The following is a 13323-nucleotide window of genomic DNA, read 5'->3' as shown; positions in this document are numbered from 1 at the left end:
CCTTTTCCTGCTGCCACCTTCCTCTGTTTATTTTATCCTCCATGAGGCAAAAAAAAAAAAAAAGCTTCCTTTAATCTCGTCTCTTACCTGTCTCCTGTTCCCAGGCAGCAGCTGGGTTAGGGAGCATCAGCAGAGCGACGAGGGAAGATATGGGGGTGAGTGGGTTATTATTTTCCAGTTCAGAGTCGAGATAAGAGGATTTCAGCAGCAATTGGGGTGAAAGAAAACAACTCTGCTTTCTCAAAGCTGTGCTCATCACGCTACAGATAAAAAGAGAGACGCAGTACGTGGGAAGAGCTCTCCCTTTATGGAGCAGCATGCACTTTTCTCTTTCCGAGTTCTACGGCTGCGCTGCTGTTTCTGTCATCTTTGATTGGCGGCGGCGGCTGCTGCGTCATTACTCTGCGACTGCTGCCTGGTCTGCTAGAGGCAAAGAGAACCGGCGATCGTAATCTAGAGAGCTACACGTACGCGGATGTCCAGGCGCCTAACCCAATCTGCACAAAAATATTTTTTCTGCGCAACGGGGGGGGGGGGGAAAGTAGCCCACTTGAGCGTGAAATAACTCATTTTAGCAATACTACCTCTTCCTCTGCACTATATAGGGTGCACAGCCCTTTAAGAATTACATACCTAGCCTTTGCTTCTTCATTGGCTCGTCCCTTTACCAATCAGCGTTCGCTTCGCCCAAAACACGTCGCCGCTTTCGGGCCCTTGCTCCGGCCAGCCCTACCCCTTCGAGTGCAGAGAGTGGACGGGCGCCCACTAGCTCCACCCCGCCGACTATTTGCCCGCCTCTCGCATGTCTATTGGCTCGGTTCTCTGCACCGCAAACGCAGATTGGCCCTTTTTTGTGTATCACTCGCGTCTCCTCGCAGGTAGCGAGGTTGGTTGTGTTAGAGGAGGGGCGTGGGAGAACAAGTGCTGAAGTTGGGAAGCGCTGGGGTTGGGATTCGAGCTTTGGCTCCTCTGCTGTTCTTCCCTAAACCGGAGGGGTTCCGCGGCACTAACTTCGTCGGCTGCAGAGGTCGTGTTGTCTGTAGTCCACCAGCGGATTATCGTGCTGGCGCCGATGCTGGTGAGCAAAGCACCCGGCTCTCCCCCTTTTTTTCTTTTATATCTTAGGCCCGGCAGATTTCTTTCCTTTCCTTTGGTTTTTTTGGCTCCAGTACCCTGAGCTTTTGCTCGCAACTACGAGGGGGCGTTGTTCCTCATTTCTCCTTTATTCCTGGCAGGGACCGTGGATTCTTACCCCCCCCCCTTGCGGAATCCGACTTCCCGCTCTAGCTTTTGCCGGTCTGGGAACGGAGTCCGGGATTTCCGTTGTTGCTTGTCGGGGCCGGCCCTTGTTATTGACAGCTGCTACGCTAACTCGATCTTCCAGCTAGGGATCTGCCTGTTTTTAAATTCTCTTGCTGGCTCCTTGGCTCCTAATCTGAGCTCTTTCTTCTAGATTGCCCTGTTCAAAATAGTTTTGCAACCTTTTGAAATAAAAAGTGCGCCATTTATTATAATTACAGTGTGTGTGTGTGTGTATCTACACACTAATTAGGAATATTTATATAGAGAGCGATGGGCATATCTTTTCCCAAAGTTTACTTTTCAGATGTTCACATTTCAGATGTTGTGATCAGTGTGGTGTATGCGTGGAGTTCTTAGAAGGATCAACCCAGCAGTGTCCTGTTTTTTAGTTATATTTATATATACGTGTGTGTATGTAAATAATTTTGATCATTTATTTGCATTCAGATTGGCCGAGGAGGAGGTTTGAGCAACTTTGAACACTAGTATTCCTTGATGAACGAAAGCAGACACAAATATTTTATTTACAAGTATTTAATATTCTGCTTTTTGCCAGGTTTGGTCTCAAGCAGATTATAGAAATTTAAGATTTAGGCAGGCTATAACTAATGTAATTGACTGACTGACATTGGTGTGAGGAGGGATATGGTAGAGGGCTATAAAATCATGGAAAGACTCAAACTGTCAAATGTGAATCAGTAATTTACTCTTTCAGATAATAGAAGGGCTAGGGGGCACTCCATGAATTTAGCAAGTAACACATTTTAAAACAAATCTGAGAAAAAAATTTCACTCAATGCACAATTAAGCTCTGGAATTCATTGCCAGAGGATGTGGTTAGTGTACCTGGGTTTAAAAAAGGTTTGAATAAGTTCCTGGAGGAGAAGTTTATATACTGCTATTAATCAAGTTGACTTAGGGAATAGCCACTAATATTATTGGCATTAGTAGCATGGGATCTGTTTAATGTTTGGGCACTTGCCAGGTTCTTGTAACTTGGATTGCCCACTGTTGGAAACAGGATGCTGGGCTTGATGGACACTGTCTGATCCAGTATGGCAATTTCTTATGTTCTTATGACTTTGTATGAATAGCTGAATCTAAGTATTTTAAAGAACAATAATTAGCATTGCTGCTGTCAGGTGAGTGATTTATTGCAGAAAGCATTTTTAAGGTTCTTACCTACCATCAGTTTTTTAGCATAATGCATGAGTAAAGCAAATATAGTGGTATAGTTTAGTGTTTAATAAAGCTTGGCTTCTTGCTCTCCATGATCAATGAGGACTCCCCATATCTCTTCAATAATGAAGCCCTTTTCCTTCTGAGTAAACTGTACTAATAAATATTGTATCCAGTTGCCAGTCATTATGTATGCTGCTTATGCCATGTTTGACTGGTATTTTGTTCAATACATTTTAATGTCTGTTTGACAGTTGCAATCAAAACAGTCTGAGAGTGTCACAAGTCCCCTTGTAATGGCTAGGAAGAAAGCTGCTAGTTTGAGCCACTGATACTAAGTTTTGTGGACTATTGTATTGTTCAATTTTAATCCTGGAATAATGCATTTTGGTGTGCCAGAAATCTCCCCCACCCGGCCTTCTCCCACTTTGTAATATTCACAACAGGAAGAATATATGTAAATCTATTTGCAATGGACATGCTAAGACCTGGAATGTTAACATATCCAAGTGCTCTTATGTACATTATTTTGGTGTGGGGTCTGTAAAGTGTTTTTGTGTTTTTTGGGGTTTTTTTTTCACTTTTGACACCAATAGGCAGCAAGTAAAATGCCTTTTATAAAGAAAGAAGGACCCATTAAAATGTTCCTCTCCTCACTGTGCGTTCTATTTTGCTTGACTAGCACTTGGAAGCAGATTGTTAAAAAGTTCAGTTTTAGCATCTGCTTTTGTTTCCTCCACTCATGGCTGGTGTGTTTGCAATTCTGTCATGGGAGTCTGATAACCTGGAGCAGAGGCAGCCTTGCGTCATCATAGCTTGATATTCTGTAGGAGTTCTAGGTGTTGACTCACTTCTTGGAAGAAAGGTGATTACATTCACAAGGTGTTGAAAGCATCTTCACCAACCCCTAAATCAAATATAGAACACATTTAACTGTTTTAATGCACATAAAGTATAGCTTGCTTTTACATGTGAGCTTGTTGTGTATACTGTGCATGTGTTTGTTCGCCAGTAATGTTATGAGACAGATTAATTCTAGTAACACAAGTAGTTTACAAATATCACTTGTCCAACAGTGCAGTCTGTTAAACCTATGCCATACAGTTGGAGATGACTTTACAGGCTCTGTAGCTGATACTTTAGGGAAGCTGGTTCACATGGCAGCTGAGTGCTTAGGGTCAACTGAGTTAGCTTGTTTGCCTGCCTATTTGCAGAGCCTGCCAGTAGGAGTTTTAAAAAAGAAAAATCTCATTGGTTCCTAGATCTGTTTCCTGAGAGCCTGGACAGATTGCTGGTTTTTGTTTGGGTGTTTTGTTTTGTTTTTTTCCAGAATGCATGCAGTGATTAAGAACATAACATAAGAAATTTCCATATGGGTCAGGCGAAGGGTCCATCAAGTCCAGCATCCTGTTTCCAACAGTGGACAAACCAGGCCACAAGAACCTGGCAATTACCCAAACACTAAGTAGATCCCATGCTACTGATGCCAGTAATAGCAGTGGCTATTCCCTAAGTCAATTTGATTAATAGCAGTTAATGGCCGTCTTCTCCAAGCACTTATCCAAACCTTTTTTAAACCCAGCTACACTAACTGCACTAACCACATCCTCTGGCAACAAATTCCAGAGCTTAATTGTGTGTTGAGTGAGAGAGAATTTTCTCTGATTAGTTTTAAATGTGCTACTTGCTAACTTCATGAAGTGCCCCCTAGTCCTTCTATTATCCGAAAGAGTAAATAACCGATTCACATTTACCTGTTCTAGACCTCTATCATATCCCCCCCAGCCGTGTCTTCTCCAAGCTGAACAGCCCTAACCTCTTCAGCCTTTCCTCAAAGGGGAGCTGTTCCATCCCCTTTATCATTTTAGTCTCCCTTCTCTGTACCTTCTCCAGTGTAACTGCATCTTTTTTGAGATGCAGCGACCAGAATTGTACACAGTACTTAAGTATACAGTATATTAACCTTGATTTTAGAATCAGGTAACCATTTTTTTTCTTGAAACCATACCTATTTGGGAGTTGGTGGTAAGTATTTGCCCACACTCAAATTATCAAATCTTTTTGTTACAAGTTAATGCATTTCCCAACTAAAAGTTTTGTTTGAACACTTTATTGGCTTTTCATGTTACAAATGTTAAGCTACTTATGCAGCAAATGAACATTTGAAACATCTTGTCTTTCAAAAATACAGACTTACAATAATCGGTAATAGTTAAATAATATGAACAGTTCAAACCAAACTTAGAAAATCTGTTACTGACCTAGCAGTCTTGTGGTACAAGAGGTTGACAGATGTAGGTCTGAAGATTATTTTCACTTTCAAAGACTATCCAATATGTTCCATTTTGGCAGAAAACAACTTGTCATTGAGTTCTAGCAGACAAAACCTCTTTTCTGAATTTGAATGAAATCCATAATCTTTCTGCTACAAGCAAGAAGGGGATAGAATTCAGCTGTCGATCTAGTAGCCATTTTGGTCCTACAGGAAGCTAGATTCATTTACAGGTTGTGACATCTTTTTTGGACTAATATAAGAATTATGCGAATATGATGTATGTGAACTTTCAGGACCATCTCATGTAGGTTGTATTTGGGCAGAGTTCTGAGCTGTGTTCTGTGACCTCTGGCCAAGGACCAAAACTGCAATGGTTGGACTAGGAAGGCAGAATGGGAGTAAAACCTTGTGTAGTAAATTTTTATATCATTAATTTACTAGGTTTGTATTAATATGATTTATGTTTCATATATGTTGTAAATCGCTTATGAAGATTTGATCAGTTAGGTGATTAACAAATGATTTTTAAATAAATAGTTAATTCTCCTTTAAGCTTGCAAGATTACCTTGGATATTTCACCTCCTGGTTCATCTTCAGGGAGCAGTATGATATTTGCTAGAATCAGCCAGGGTGCAGAAATGTAAAGTCAAAGGGGACAGTAGCTGAGAGAGGGTGGCGTGAGCGAGCCATGTCTACCAGTAACAGCACCTTCTATTTAGAATTGGGCTGTCAGTCCTGAATAGGTTGGATCACAATTTGGGGACGTTTTAACCCACTGAGTTTTGTCTTTTTTTTTTTTTTTTTTTCCTGTCTGTATATATTTCGGTAAACATTTCATTATTTTATGTATTTAAATTTAATATACTGCTTGTAAAATAAAATTATCCTGCAGTTCACAGTATAATAATAAAAATAAAAAAAAAGCATACAAATGATCAAATGTTAATTAAAACAGTAAAACGCCACCAGCAAAATCATTAAGCCAAAATAGCTAGTCTACATTACAGCTAGCTTAATGCAACAGGGAACTCCATCCTGCTCTGGTTGGCAAAATCTCAGTCAATCCTGACTAAATAATCAAGATTTAATAGCCTTTCTACATTTTAAATACATGAGTGAGATATACACTGCACTAGGTGTGCCTTTTTTCAAAGACACCGCTACACTTTAAAGAACAAATCGTTTGTTCTATGTTGGATCAACTTTCCATTATTCCAGTTGTTATGGTGTGAAGTTCTCATATCATTTAAGTGAAATAATACAAGCAACCATTGGTACAGTAGCCCCTGAGGCAGCTCCTATGCGAGCGAAACTCGGCCAGAGTCGGACCAACACCAATAAAGAATCCTAATTCACACCGATCACCTTTGTTCGTCCTGCTTTCCAGCATAATTGATCGGCTTCCGATTTGTTTTCTGGGTCCTACATATATACTAAGGTGCCACCCACAGTCCCTCGGTCTTACTCTGTCTCCAGCAGATGGCAGGGCTGCAAAACCCACAGTCTCTTCTGATCTTTAATTTATGAGAATTCCTTTTATTTTATTTTTTTTTTAAGGGAGTTTAGAATTAGTTAGGGGCTTTGGTGCCTTTATTGTTTTTACAAAAAAAAAAAAATAAAGGGAGTGCTCCACAGGCTAGTGGAATGCCTGTCAGTCTCCCAGGGGGTTGGCAGGTCCTGAGGGGACCATCCTCCCTGGTCGAGGCAGCTGCTCAACAGGGTCGAGGGCTCTGGTAAAGGGCATTAGCAGCCCTGAAGTGATTCTGGGGAGCCCGGCTTTCTCACTTCAGCTACAGCGGCAGGAGCAGGGACTGTCCAGAACCAAGGACAGCACGTAGGTTTGGCTGTACAAAAAAAAAAAGTTTGAACTGCTTTTCTCCTTGCTGCGCCGACTCTGATACTCCCCCCTCTCCCCTCTGCTCCTTCAGACTTCGCCGGCGTTTCGCTTTAATTTTTTTAATTTTTGTTCACCACGTTTTTTCTTCCCGCGTTTGAGCTCCATGGTATCCCCAGCCCTAATTAGGTCTCGGGGTTCTTCCTGCCGTGCATACGGCTCCTCCTGCGGTCATCTCTCGGGAGGGCCTGTGCACTTCTTGTGCTCAGGGCGGCGAGGGACCTTCCATTTTGCCGCCGGGGAGGGGGGGGTGTTGGCTTCGGCCTCGGCAGCCATCCACGAGGTCCGGGTCGAGTCACTTGCACCGCTCCCGATCAGCGCAGGAACGGCAGCTATCTTAGGCTCCCTGCAGGCAGTCGCTCGGAGCGCGATGGGGAAGGAGAGTTTACCCCCCTCCGCAGCGTTTTCCTTCGAGGGGGGTGGGGGGGCACGCCTGTGGAGCCAGCTTCTCCTTTAGCTGAGGACAGCCCTGAGGGGGCTACAGGGTCCTCATCAGATTCCTCCTTCTCTTCTGAATTTGTTTTACTCATTCATAAGGCCTTTAAGGCCAGAAAGACTGGGAGAAAGCAGGCTGTGGAAAGGTTTTTATCCCCATCCTCACATAAAAGGCCCCACCAGCGCTCTGGTTCCAAGGGGGATGCTGAGACACCTCGATGTAAACGGACTTTGCGTACGGGGCAGGCTGAGACGGACATGGACTCTTCACTGCCTGGGACTCCAGATCCCCAATCTCAGCCCCCGGGGGGGGGGGGGTCAGAGGGGGACCCTGACCCCCAGCCCAATTTAAACCGGGGATTTCCAGTGTTGGTAGGAGATGATCCGAAGGTGGTTCATCTCTTCAAGAAAGAGGAGTTGCATCCCCTTATCCCGGCCATCCTGGGGGAATTATGCCTGGAGGCTCCGCCGCTGGAGTCACGGTTGGGGGTGATGGATTGGGTGTTGCTGGGTCTCAGGGGTCTGGCAGTGTCTCTTCCTTTCCACTTCTCGGCTATGGACCTTCTGTTTCGTGAGTGGGACACTCCAGATTTGGGGTTAAGTCATCAAGGCAATGGATAAGCTATATCCTCTACCAGAGGAGGCTTTGGAGCTACTACGAATTCCGAAGGTGGATGCAGCAGTGTTGGCAGTCACCAAGAAATCCACGATCCCGGTTACTGGAGCGACGGCCCTCAAGGACTTGCAGGACAGAAAGTTGGAGTTACAGCTCAAGAAGGTGTTCGAGGTGTCCGCCTTAGGGGTCCAGGCGGCGATGTGCAGTAATTTTGCACTGCGTGTGGTTCTTCGCTGGGCCCAGCAACTCCAAGCCAATTCTAACCTCTCAGAGGGAGAGGCCAGCCAGGCGAATTGGCTGGAGGTGGGCATTGCGTGTAGCGTGGATGCTCTTTATGACTTGCTTCGCACGTTTGCCAGATCCATGGTGTCTGTTTCTGCGCGCAGACTTCTCTGGCTACGAAATTGGGCTGCTGATTCTTCATCCAAGTCCCACCTCTGTTCCTTTCCTTTTAAAGGAAAGTTGTTGTTCGGTAAGGAATTGGAGGACATGATACAATCCCTGGGCGAGAACAAGGTTCATAAGCTTCTGGAGGATAGGCCCTGTTCCCTGGGATCGTTTTCAGCTCAGTCTCTGTTCTGTGGTAGTCGGAAACCCAGGGCGATGCGGTTGTCGGGGTCCTCTTTTTCGCTCCGGTTCCAACAGACAACAGTCGTGGAATCAGTCCTTTCATGGCAGACGCTTTGGCAGATCTGGTAACCCCCGTCGACGGCGGGGACTAAGGCCTCGCAATGAAATATGGCCAGTCCATCCCTCTGTATCCATCATCCACCAAGTGTGGGAGCCAGACTGTCGCTCTTTTTCGAGGCATGGACCAAGTTAACGTCAGACCAGTGGGTCCTCACCGTGATAAGTCAAGGCTATGCTTTAGATTTTATACGGCTCCCTCGGGACCAGTTCCTGATCTCTCCCTGTGCGTGCCGGGAGAAACAGGAAGTGGTCTGAGGAACACTCCAGCGCCTTCTGGATTTGGGAGCTATAACGCCGGTCCCATCAGCGGAAAGGTGCAAGGGATGCTACTCCATTTACTTCATAGTTCCAAAAAAGGAAGGAACTTTCCGACCAATCTTAGATCTCAAAAAGGTCAACCGATGTCTTCGGGTACCGCGTTACTGGATGGAGACGCTTCGGTCGGTCAGGGGGACTTTCTAGCGTTTCTGGATCTCACGGAAGCGTATCTCCATATTGGCGTTCAGTCGTATCATCAAAGATTCCTCAGATTCTGCATTCTGGGCAGACACTACCAGTTCCGAGCGTTGCCGTTCAGCCTCGCCACCGCCCCCAGGACGTTCACCAAGGGTGATGGTGGTGGTTGTGGTGCAACTCTGAAGAGAAGATCTACTGGTGCATCCCTACCTGGACGATTGGCTGATTCGTGCAAAGTCCGAGGCTCAGTGTCAGGATTTTACAGCTCTTGCGCTCCCTCGGCTGGGTGGTCAACCTTGCCAAGAGTCTGCTGGTGTCCTGTAGTTCCCTACGGGTGCAGGTTGTGGCGCTTGGTTGTCTCCGAGGCAAGGTTCAGGGAGTGGTGTTGGCATTACATCCAGATGTGACGCGTTTCCTGAGGGGAGCGAAGCACTTAGGCCCACCGCTCCGTCATCCGTGTCCTTCCTGGAACCTCAATCTTGTGCTTTTGTCTTTGTGTGCGGCACCCTTTGAGCCTATCAAGCGAGCGACGCTAAAGGATCAACGCTGAAAGTGGTATTTTTGGTGGCAATTTCCTCAGCACGCTGGGTGTCCGAATTACAGGCATTATTGTGCAGGGAACCTTTTTTGCGATTTTTCTGATTCAGGGGTGTCCTTGCGTATGGTCCCTTCCTTTCTTCTGAAGGTGGTGTCATTGTTTCATTTGAATCAATTCATCGAGCTTGGTACATCCCAGGACTGATCCTGGTACGTACAGGGAAAGGAAAATTGTTTCTTACCTGATAATTTTCGTTCCTGTAGTACCACGGATCAGTCCAGAATCCCGCCCTATACCTGTGTACTCTTAAGTAACGGAGAGTCCGCTCGTATGATATATTCTGGTCAGGTTATTTACCATTCATTCTTGTTGGTTCCTTTGGTTCTGAGGGTTGTGTTCCTACCTGCGGGTTGATTCTGAACTTTAGGTTAGTTAACGGTTGAATAGGTTTTTTTAGTCCATTCTGCTTTGACATTACGTAAGACTGAGGGACACTGGGTGGCACCTTAGTATATATGGCAGGGTTGTTTTGAAAAACCTTCTGTCTCCATCTGCTGGAGGGGAGGCAAAACCCAGGAGTCTGGACTGATCCGTGGTACTACAGGAACGAAAATTATAAGGTAAGAAACTAATTTTCCTTTATGTTAAAATCTTCTTGAGCAGCTTATGTTGAACCTCTAGATCTATGATAGCTTGAGGTTAAAGAGCAATACATTTACAGCATGTTAGGGCCTTGTCTGCTAATGTTTTTGACAATTTTTTTTAAACCTCACTGAATAATCCAACAATACCAAAATGTCAAGGGAAGATTATTAGATTTTTGACAAAATTATTCAGAGTAGTTAAATCAAATGCTGATTGTGATAAATTGCAGGAGGACCTTGCGAGACTGGAAAATTGGGCGGCCATATGGCAGATGAAATATAATGTGGACAAGTGCAAGGTGTTGCATATAGGGAAAAATAACCCATGCTATAGTTACACAATGTTAGGTTCCATATTAGGAGCTACCACCCAGGAAAAAGATCTGGGCATCATAGTTGATATTACATTGAAATCATTGGCTTGCTGTGCTGTAGCAGTCAAAAAAGCAAACAATTTTAGGAGTTATTAGGAAGGGAATGGCAAATAAAACAGAGGATGTTATAATGCCTCTGTACCGCTCAGTGGTTAGACCACACCTTGAATACTGTGTGCAGTTCTGGTCACTGCATCTCAAAGTTTTATAGCTACACCAGAGAAAGTACAGAGAAGAGTGACCAAAATGATAAAGGGGGTGGAACTGCTCTCCTATGAAGAAAGGCTAAAGAGATTAGGGCTGTTTAGCTTAGAGAAGAGACGGCTGAGGGGGATATGATAGAAGTCTATAAAATCATAATTGGTTATTTATTCTTTCAGATAAAAGGAAGACAAGGGAGTACTCTGAAGTTAACAACTAGTACATTTAAAACAAATCAGAGAAAATTCTTTTTCACTCAACGCACAATGAAGCTCTGGAATTCATTGCTGGAGGATGTGGTTAGAGCAGTTAGTGTATGTTGGTTTAAATAAGGTTTGGATAAGTTCCTGGAGGAGAAGTCCATAAACTGCAATTAATCAAGTTGACTTAGGGAATTACCACTGCTATTACTGGCATTAGTAGCATAGAATCTATTTATTGTTTGAGTACTTGCCAGGTACTTATATCCTGAATTGGCCACTGCTCAAAATAGAATGCAGGGCTTGGTGGACCCTCGGTCTGACCCAGTCTGGCAACTTCTTATGTTCTTTTGACTTGAGCGTAGCACTTTTAAACTTGGTTTCCTTTAGAAATGAGTTCCTATGTATGGCAAGTTAAGTACTGCTGATAAAATATTGCAAGTTTAAATGCTTTTTTAAAGCAACTGTAGGTGTGTGTGTGTGTGTGTGTATGTATATATATATATTTTTATTTTTTTTTAAGCACTCATCACTGAATTGGGGAAATTTAGAAAGCAGGACATTAGAAGCTTGCAAACACAGTTTCTGCTGTCACTTGGCACATACAGAGCCAGTAATGTGCCCATTGATAACATCTAAGATTCATAGTTTGGGCCAGCTCACTAGAAGAGGATTTGAGTTTGATTCCCTAGAGCCCAGCCTGCCTGTGGCTGGGGAGCCACATGCAGCACTTTTTTGATGTAAAATGTGGCTCTCGCTCTCTTGTTATGCTTATCATAACGAGATGGAGGTGGGGGACCCCTGTAACGCTATAGCCCTAGTAGAGATCAGTTTTGATAGAGATGGAAGCCCAAAGAAGCAAGTGGTGAGCTGCCTTAGCATTCTTCTGGATTTTTCTTTTGAAAGTGTTGAATATTTGGATAGGCGTGAGCCAGTCGATTTTTAGAGCGTATCTGGATTTTCAAAAAAGCACTTTTTAAAGACTCTCAGGAAATTAAAAACAAAAAACCCACATGGGGTAAGAGGCAGTGGCCTGTTATGACTTGGCAGCTGATTAGGGCAGAAATCAGAGTTAGAACTAAATGGTCAGTTTTCCCAGTGGAGAAAGGTTAATAGTACAGTACCACAGGGATATCTGTCCTGGGGCCAGTGCTGCTTAACACATTCTGGAATGATCTGAAAAAGGGAGAAATTCACAGATGATAGAAAATTATTCAAAGTTGTTGGAATTGAGGAACCTTGTGAGGCCGGGGGACTGGGCAACTGGTTTGGCAGCTGGAAATTTCACTGGAAAGTGATGCTGCAGATAGGGGAGGAAAAATCCGAACTACAGGTAACGCGATGCGTTCCGTGCTTGAAATCTTCAGCTCAGCGTGTGCGACGACAAATAAAACGTCGGGCATGATCTGGAAGGAAATGGAGAATATCATAACGCCTCATTATAGACTAATGGCGCGACCCCCCCCCCCCCCCCCATCCTGAGAACTGTGTGCGTTTCTGGTCGCCCCATCTCAAATAAAGAGAGAGAAGAGCACCAAACCTGATAAAAGGGATAAACGAGGTAGTGCTCTTCAGAGATCATGAGTGGGGTGCAACAGCTAAATAGGGAATGGTGTTATACTCTTTCAGATTTAACGAAGGCTAACGGTCACGTCATGAAACTAGTAGGCAGCAGATTTAAAAGAAATCATAGAAAGTACTGGAGAGCATGGTCAAGGCATCTAGCATGGCGGTGTTTGAAATAGTTCCCAAAGGAAAAACCCGCAAACCTTTCTTAGCCAGGTGGGTTTGAGAGAGCCTCTGCTTATCCCGGGGCGTGAGAAACAAGGAATGGAACTGTTCTTTGTGACCTGGCTTGGCTTCTGTTGGAGACAGGATGCTGGGCTCGATGGGTCATTGGCCTGACTCGATATGGCAGATCTTGTGTTTCTAAAGCACCTGGAAAGGTTTGTGCTCTTTATTTTATGTTCTTCCTAGCATTGACCAGATTTTTTTTTTTTTTTTACTACTGTATCTCGCTCATGTATGCTCAGCGCTTCTCTCTGTGTCCAGGACAGCCCCTGTGACATGTATTGTAAACCACTATGGGCAGTTCTTTGGAATTGTAAAGGTGGGATATCCAGTGTAAATAGAAGATCATTGCACATGCAGAACATTGTTTCAGGGGAGGCAGAGGCAAGCCTTCATGTAGCAACATTGAAGAGAATTTTTTTCTTTTTTGCACTATAACATATTTCCCAGCTTTGCAATGTATTTCCTTCCTCAGCAGGCAGCTACAGTCTTCCATTTCCAAGCTTTTTCTTTCTGGTTTTAGTTGCTATACAGAAGCAGCTAGTGAGCATTTTCCATGCTTTCATGTGCATCCACCAACTGCAGTGCATCATGGGAGTTTTTTAGTCTCTTGACCCAGCTTTCTGTCTTGCGTATCCTTTTAAAAATTTGTATCTTTCTAGAGTTGGCCTAGTGGCTTAGCGGTGGCATTGTGTACTGCTAATGTGAAGATATGGGATTTGATTCC

General features: G+C 44.2%; 1 protein-coding gene across 1 annotated transcript in view; it reads left to right on the top strand.

The window, feature by feature from the left end:
* The first annotated feature begins 785 nt into the window (after positions 1 to 785).
* Positions 786 to 13323, top strand: part of USF3 (upstream transcription factor family member 3) — a 57599-nt gene continuing 45061 nt past the window's right edge. Inside the window, exon 1 of the mRNA XM_029578225.1 lies at positions 786 to 1078. The gene's annotated coding sequence lies outside the window, so the exon portion shown is untranslated. The remainder of the gene's footprint in view (positions 1079 to 13323) is intronic.

This window comes from Rhinatrema bivittatum, chromosome 15 (genome assembly GCF_901001135.1).
Source record: "Rhinatrema bivittatum chromosome 15, aRhiBiv1.1, whole genome shotgun sequence".
Lineage (NCBI taxonomy): Eukaryota > Metazoa > Chordata > Amphibia > Gymnophiona > Rhinatrematidae > Rhinatrema > Rhinatrema bivittatum.
Note: the sequence above shows the minus strand (reverse complement) of the source record. Positions and strands in the feature narration are given on the sequence as shown.